This window comes from Phoenix dactylifera, chromosome 11, assembly GCF_009389715.1.
Source record: "Phoenix dactylifera cultivar Barhee BC4 chromosome 11, palm_55x_up_171113_PBpolish2nd_filt_p, whole genome shotgun sequence".
Lineage (NCBI taxonomy): Eukaryota > Viridiplantae > Streptophyta > Magnoliopsida > Arecales > Arecaceae > Phoenix > Phoenix dactylifera.
In genome coordinates this window covers 21,193,011-21,200,911 of record NC_052402.1, presented here as the reverse complement: position 1 = coordinate 21,200,911, position 7,901 = coordinate 21,193,011, and the positions used below count along the sequence as shown (strand labels likewise).

General features: G+C 42.0%; 1 non-coding gene across 1 annotated transcript; it reads left to right on the top strand.

The window, feature by feature from the left end:
* The first annotated feature begins 7,261 nt into the window (after nt 1–7,261).
* On the top strand, nt 7,262–7,367 carry LOC120112686. Its single transcript, XR_005514257.1, has one exon. It is a non-coding gene; the product is annotated as a small nucleolar RNA R71 (small nucleolar RNA).
* Nucleotides 7,368–7,901: the final 534 nt, after the last annotated feature.

Genomic DNA, 7,901 nt, shown 5'->3' with positions numbered 1-7,901 from the left:
GGCATACTAACCCGACGACCTCCTCGATCAGTTCGAGCACCGAGTTTGATTTCCGGCGGCAGCTTCTGGAGTTGATTGACCCTGGGGCCCTGAGTTATGCGGTACCTCGCCCCGCTTGGTTAGTGGGGGCTCTTCCCGAGACGCGCCCAACCATCCGATTCAAGCTACGGACACGGCGAGACGGCATTCTGATTCAGTGAAAATATAGAAATGTTATAAATTTATCAAAACAGAATAATACATAATAGTTAACAAAATAAATGAACATTATCCCCTTAGCAGGTTCCTACCCATCTCTCAAAAATGACTGTTTCAAACACAATCCCTATGAATCTGAAACCTAAGCTCTGATACCACCAAATCTGTCACGCCCCGAGCCCGAGGCGCGGCAGACGCCGCTCGCCCGCACGGCGGGCCGCGCAGGCGTGCAAGCATCGGATTACATCAAAGCAATACAGATGTTCAAGACTTTATTAAGGATTAATAGCATATGCTTAAAATTGACAAAATACTTAAAATCATTCAAAAGCAGTCTTACAAAATTTCAAAATAGCATATGCCAACATGATCCAAATGTTCAGACTAATCTTAAAATGCTAATAACTGAAGGAATAATCGTCGGAAACTCTAACGCACTCCCCAATCCCATGCGATCAAGCCTCTGGATCTGAAAAATGAAGAAAACAGAATAATGAGCTACACTAGCCCAGTAAGCAACAAAATACCCCAGAGTGGGGTCAGAGCATATCAGATTCAAAATACAGGATAATGTCTGGAATAAATCATAAATAACATTGTTTTGTGTTTTCAAAACTTATTATCATTTTTCCAAAACTCTTATACCAGAATCTCAACATAATAGGCTACGGCCACGTAACCCAGTGGCATGGATTGCACAGAGTGCCAGAAACCACTATTGTTAGTCACCGGTGGAAACGGTGTCCAGAAACCACTATTCTAATCACGGTGGCGCGGTGTCGAAACCGGTTTCTCACAGATTACAAGTCGACAGGTCCAACGTATAATCCCCATTGGCGGGGCCAGAACAGAATAGAACAGATCATAGCCATGCTGAGAATGCATAAATATAAAAATAAATTTCATAAACTGTACAGGCATGTTTTCACGGAATTCAGAGCATATAATATAATTTTCAAATAAAATTTAATATGCCAGACCCATTTTACTAAACACAAAACATATTTCAAAATTTAATCCAGTAATAAATTACTTTACCAAATAATTTGGAGAAATGCACTTTGAAGCATTAAATTACTTACCTCTTCTCGCTTGATTCCTACTTCAGGTAGACGGATCAGGTTCACCTGTTAAAGTTTAATTAATTTTTTGTTAATTTCAGACTAAGCAAAATTAAAAAATAATACTATTGGACATGGTCCAACAGAGCCCAAAGTTGGCCCATAATGGGCATGGCCTGATAGGGCCCATATCGGACTCGGCCCAATGGGCCCGCATAGACTCGGCTAAATAGGGCCCCATGGTTGGCTTCTAATTGGTTCATTTATGCAATAAAATTTATTGCAGGGACTAATATTTAATTACAGGGTAATGTTCTATAATAAAACTTGAGTGAGAAGACTAAATAACTATTGTTGGGGACCTTTATGTAATAAGTCTTTCCTATAGGGATCAAATACAAATTACTGAGATCCTATTTCTGAAATAGGCATACTGCCAAGGGCTTAACTGCAAATAATCTATTTACTGGTCTAATGGGTTTGGGTTTCGGGTCCCGGGTTTCGAGTTCGGGTTCGGATTTCAGTTCAGGTTCAGGTTCAGGTTCGGGTTCGGATTCGGATTCCAGTTCAGGTTCGGGTTCGGGTTCTCGGGTTTGATCTGGGTTTGGGTTCGGATTTTTTTTTTTTTAAACCGGGCCCATGTTGGGCCCACAGTGAACCGGGCCCAGATCGGGCCCACTGTGAACAGGGCCCATGTTTGGCCCTGTTCGGCTCGTAGGGTCGTCTTCCTCCCCCAATCCCCCCCACGGCAGGGGAAGACCGAGAGGGAGAGCGGAAGAGGAAGGGGCGGCGGCAGCGGCGGCGGGGTGGCCGGAGGCCACCCCTCAGTCGACGGCAAGCCGGCCGCAGTGGCGGCTGGCGGCCGTTGCGGTGGCTGGGGTTGAGATCAACCGAGAATGCTCTCGGTTGATGGGGCCAAAACAGATGGAGGAAGAGGGCTTACCGGCGGCGGCAGAGACGGTGGAGGGATCTCGGCCGAGGGAGGCTCGGTCCGGTGTCAGGCGGCGGGCGGCGACGCTTGAACCCAAGGAGATGGGTCTCAGAACAGGGGGTGGCCGCGAGGGGGATCCGGGCGGCGCTCGGTCGGGAGGGTACACCGGTCGGAGAAGAGGAGGAGGGAAGGAAGAAGAGGAGGAGGAGGAGGAGGAGGAGCTCGGGATGCCCTAGGGGAAGGAGTAGATGGGGCTTTATAGCCCCATCGTAACGGTTCTCCGCCGCGAAAATCGCGGCGGTCAAGCGAGATCCACGGCTGATTCACGGCTGTGAATCAGCCGTGGATGGACTAGGAGGGGTGCCGCGGGAATCTCGCGGCGCCCTTGCCTTGTTTGCCCCTCCGGAGGAGCCGGAGAGGATCGCCCACGCGATCCTCTGTTCCGGCTCCTTCCCCAAATGAATCGGGGCTGAAGTCGGCGAGGGCTGCCGACTTCAGCCCCGTGTCTCACAGTCTGCGATCTAGATGATGGAACTATGAGTTGGATTGACGATGAAAGGATGATTAGATTGGTAAAAAAATTTTGCAAGTCTGCCCCAAATCAAAGCACGCCTGAAATTCGTCAGGTGCGCAAGAAAAATAAGGAATAGGATAGAATGTGGCATCTCCCTAACACTGAATTCTATATCTTGTTAGTTTCTGTTGGAATGAGTTGCAGACTATCATCTTCCCATCATGCATGGATTCTAAGAAGCTATGACACGAAACTTACTTTTTATATTTTACTTGTACTATCTGACCCTTGTTCTTTCGGCGTCGCACTTGCAGCCATATTCTGCACCACCTAACATGGTTACTGAAGACAATCAACTTTCTATTCCAAATGAGAGTGCCATGCCCCAAGACCCGAATTTAAGCTATCAGTCTTCCATGCCAAATCAAGAAGGTTTATACCCAATCATGGGAAGTGCGCAATTCGACTTTTACGCACATGATGAAAATCAACAGGTGCGCAAGAAAAATGAGGAATACGATAGAATGTGGCATCTCACTAGCACTAAATTTCATATATTGTCAGTTTCTGTTGGAATGATTTGCAGACTATCGTCTTCCCATCATGCATGGATTCTAAGGCGCAGCTATGACACGGAACTTACTTTTTATTATTTACTTGTACTATCTGACCCTTGTTCTTTCGGTGTTACTCGCAGCCATATGTTGAATCACTTAACATGGGCATTAAGCACAATCAATTTACTGTGCAGGCATGCCAATATGGGAATATTGCGCAACCCATCAATCGCTTCAACAATGCACCTGGTGAGAGTTCAACTGGCCAGAGTCAGATATTCAGTGCTGATAATGTTAATACCTCTGTTCGCAAACAATAATCTATTTCAAGGTACTGATGATCCGGTTAAAGAACAAGAGCAACGGCAGGAGTTTTTGCCGAACTAAGGATGCAGTGTGCTTCTAATATTTTCTGATTAAGATCTCTTAATATGTTATGTTGGAAACAATGGACCAATGTTGTGCTCCGAACTCTCTTCTCTCGGTCAGAGCATTTTTTGGTTGTTGGTGTTTCAGTGTTGACTTGGGATAATTTGTCTTCTACATTTTTTTTGTGAACAGGTTGATTGTCTTATGATCTCTGTCCATTGATTAGTGATATGTGTGTCACGCCCCGAGCCCGAGGCGCGGCAGACGCCGCACGCCCGCACGGCGGGCCGCACGGGCGCGCAAGGCATCGGATCATATCAAAGCAAATACAGATGTTCAAAACTGACATAATTATTTAAATTGTTCAAAAGCGGTCTTTTGCTAGTCCTCGAGCAAAATGAAATTAAAGAAAAGCTCTAACTCACTTTCGCAGGCATCGCGATTGCATTTACCATATGCAACAAGGCTTTAAACCCCTAGGTTACCCTAGTGGACGAGTTATAGTCTCGTGAGGGTTTCCAGTGAAGATACCCACAAACTTCAATATCATTTATTGTTATGATTAATTTGTTGTTGTTGTTGTTGTTGTTTTTTTTTTTTTTAATTTGATTGATGAAACTTCAAATTCCAAGTGCATACTAGCTAGAAAAAAAAAACTTTTTTTTTAAATTAAAATCTAATTTAAGATACATAAATGATAAGAATTTCAAAGCACACACGGTTTTATTTACTAAGTCAGCCCAAATTCTAGATTAGTATGCAATCTAAGTTAAAGTCATTAAGTTTCCGTTTAGGGAGTTGTAAGACTTATTTATACTGGAGTGCTCGGTGAAATCTGGACCGTACACAAGCTAAGGGTTCGGATCTCCAAAATATTGTTAATACTAGTAGTTTCCAAGGATTGGTCGAAAAGACCTACTCACTGATTCAAAATCATCTTATCTGCAGGATTTCGAGAGTTGTGGATGTTTACTTTAGTACCTCACGGGCTTTATCTGTAATATTCCAGTTTACTCGAATTTTTACAACGACGACTTTCACACTATTGTCTTTTCGGTCAATACAACATTTTTTTTTCTTTTTTTTTAAAGAAAGATATATAAATTGTGCACTTTTACTCTTGTGGTGATTTCTCTGTGTAACGAGCAATCAGTCGACAACTCTCACACCAGTTGGCATAAGGTGTCGGGCATCAAGACTCCCCTACGGACTTATGCTCGGAGTCCTCATCACAAGCCTACTTGATCTTTGACAATAGGTAGCCCTTTTCGATGTTCCTGACTAAATCCATTTTTATTGATGTTTTTTTTTTTTTTTTGGATTAGATAAGTATGATTCATCAAGGTCCAAGGTTGCTACCATACTCTCAACATAATGTCGAGCCTAGACCTTAGAAGAGTTGGCCAGTGTGTAGTGAAATTCCAAAGTATTAATTAGCTTACAACTCCCTAAGAGAGACTTAATAAAAAGAACTTAAATTTGTATTACTTCCCACTAGTCATTGGGCTTTTTAGATTTTATATACCTTGTGTGTTTATCATTCTCGCATAAATGTATATAAATTAGGGTTTTTTTTTAACAAAAACTTTTTTTAATAACTTTTTTTATTATTTTATAAAAAATAAAAATAAACACATTTTTTTAAAAAAAATATTTTTATTTTTTATTTTTTTCTTTTTTAAAAAATAATTTTTTTTATTATTATTTTTTATTTTTATTTTTATTTTTATTTTATTTTTTGGGATGAAAATCAAGATGAATACCCCCAAACCTAAACCTAACATTGTCCTCAATGTTAAGAAATAATCTAAGAGAATTGGGTTGCCTCCCAACAAGCGCTAAGTTTATTGTCTTCAGCCAGACATAGTGAGATAGTTTTTGCATCTCCTTCTATGAGGTCATCTATTTTGTCTATCATAAAACACTCAATTTCCCTTGCGGGTTGGTCGGCCACATTGAACACATTTAATTTTACCTTCATATTCCCAAATGATATGTTCATTACCCCTGTTCTACAATTGATGCACGCATTGGCTGTTGCTAAAAAGGGCGGCCCAAGGATAACGGGGATTTGTTTCTTAGGATTAGGTTCATGTTCCATATCAAGGACAATGAAATCTACTAGAAAATAGAATCTGTCTACCTTGACAAGAACATCTTCAATTATCCCACGTGGTGTTTTTACAGATCGATCAGCAAATTGAAGGGATACCGAGGTTGGTTTTAACTCACCTAACCCAAGTTTCTCAGAAACTGAATAAGGTAAAAGGTTGACACTTGCCCCTAGATCTAAGAGTGCTCGATCAATGAAATTATTTCCTAAGACACAGGAGATGGTGGGAGCACCAGGATCTTTGAATTTCGGAGGGGTGTTGTGTTGGAGAATAGAACTCACTTGATCAGTTAGGAAGACCTTTTTAGGCACATGTGTCCTAGATTTTCGCTTTTGTGTGCAAAGGTCTTTGAGAAATTTGGCATAGGAGGGAACTTGTCTAATAGCATCAAGAAGCGGAAGGTTGATTTTCACTTGTTTGAAAACCTCCATTATTTTCTCTAGTGAAGTTCCCTTTTTGCCAAAGGGAGAGGGTGAATTAAGAGCTTCAGGATATGGGGCCTTTGGGATATAAGTTTTGGCAGAAGGTGGACTAGGTGAAGAAGAAGAAGAAGGTTTTTCATTTGACACATTTCTATCCTCTTCTTCATCTTCCTTATTGTTGTCCTCCCCAATCTTATTGTCTACTACACGTCCACTCCTTAGGGTAGTCAAAGCATTGGCTTGTTCATGATGAATTGCATTTAGTTAATTTTCTTGAGCCATGTATTGTCCCCTAGGATTACTTAGTGGTTGGCTTGAAAGCTTTCCTTCCTCTCGCTTGTTTAGTGCATTAGCTAGTTGACCCATTTGGGATTCTAGCTTGGCGATTGATTGCGTATGAGAGTGCACTAATTGTATAATGGTTTCCAAACCTTGAAGGGCGTTCAACACTTTCTCCTCAAAGGCTGTGTTTCTTTGGGGTGGAGGAGGATTGTGTTGAAATTGAGTCGAGGGACGGTAGGGATGAATATTTTGTGGGGTTTGAAAATTCTGAGGGTTTGGAAAGTTTTGGGAATAAGGTTGGGCAGTATTCGAAGCTTGCTGCTTCCAAGAAAAGTTTGGATGATTTCGCCATCCCGGGTTATACGTATTGGAAAATGGGTCATTATCCGGTCTAGGCAGTGTTTGAGCAGCATTGATGTGTTCTTGCACGAGTTCGGGAAATTGGGGCGCTGAAGGGCACTCATGAATAGGGTGGGATGGGCTAGAACAAATAGTACACACTTGTGCTTGGGAAGAGTTCATGTAATGCCCACCTATCATCAGTTGGTCAATCTTATGGGACAATGCATCTACCTTGCTAGACAGGTCCATAGAATGACTTATTTCACAAATGGTCCCTTTTTTTTGAGAACTCGGGGGTGCTTGACGAGAACATGAAGCATGGGGAGGGAGTTTTCATTTAGATTTTCAAATAATTTCCATGCTTCATGCTCATTTTGAAGCATGAATGTCCCCCCACATGCGGCATCAATCATCTGACGGTTTCGTTCAGTCAATCCGTCATAGAAGCATTGCACTAGCTGCCACTTAGGTATTTGATGATGTGGGCATTTACAGATTAGGTCCCGAAATCTCTCCCAAGTTTCATGAAATTCTTCTCCCTCAGTTTGGGAGGAGCTTGTGATAGCACGTCTAAACTGGTTCGTTCTTCCTATGGGAAAGTATTTTTTTAAGAATTCTTGTTGCATTTGACCCCAGGAATGAATCGAGTTGGCTTCTAAAGAATTCAACCATTGCTTGGCTCTATCTTTAAGGGAGAAGGGGAATAATCTAAGTTTCAGAGCATCATCAGTGAAATTCTGAATCTTGACAGTGGTGCAAATGTCAAGGAATTCATCTAGGTGTTTATATGGATCTTCATTGGTGAGCCCATAAAAAGATGGAAGCATTTGGATCACACTAGACTTTATTTCATATTGTACCGCTGCTACTTCAGGTAATCGAATGCAAGATGGGGAAGTGTAAATAGTGGGAGTAAAGTACTCCCTCAGGAGTTTGGGTTGTTCTTCAGCCATCTTAAGAGGTGGGGATGATCCTAATATTTTGATCTTAGCTCGAATGTTCCTAAGGGTTCGTTCTATTTCAGGGTCAAAAGGTAATAGGTTTCGTACTCTAGAACGACTACCGTGCATACACTAGTACTCGATCAATCAAGCATGCAATAAAAGATAAA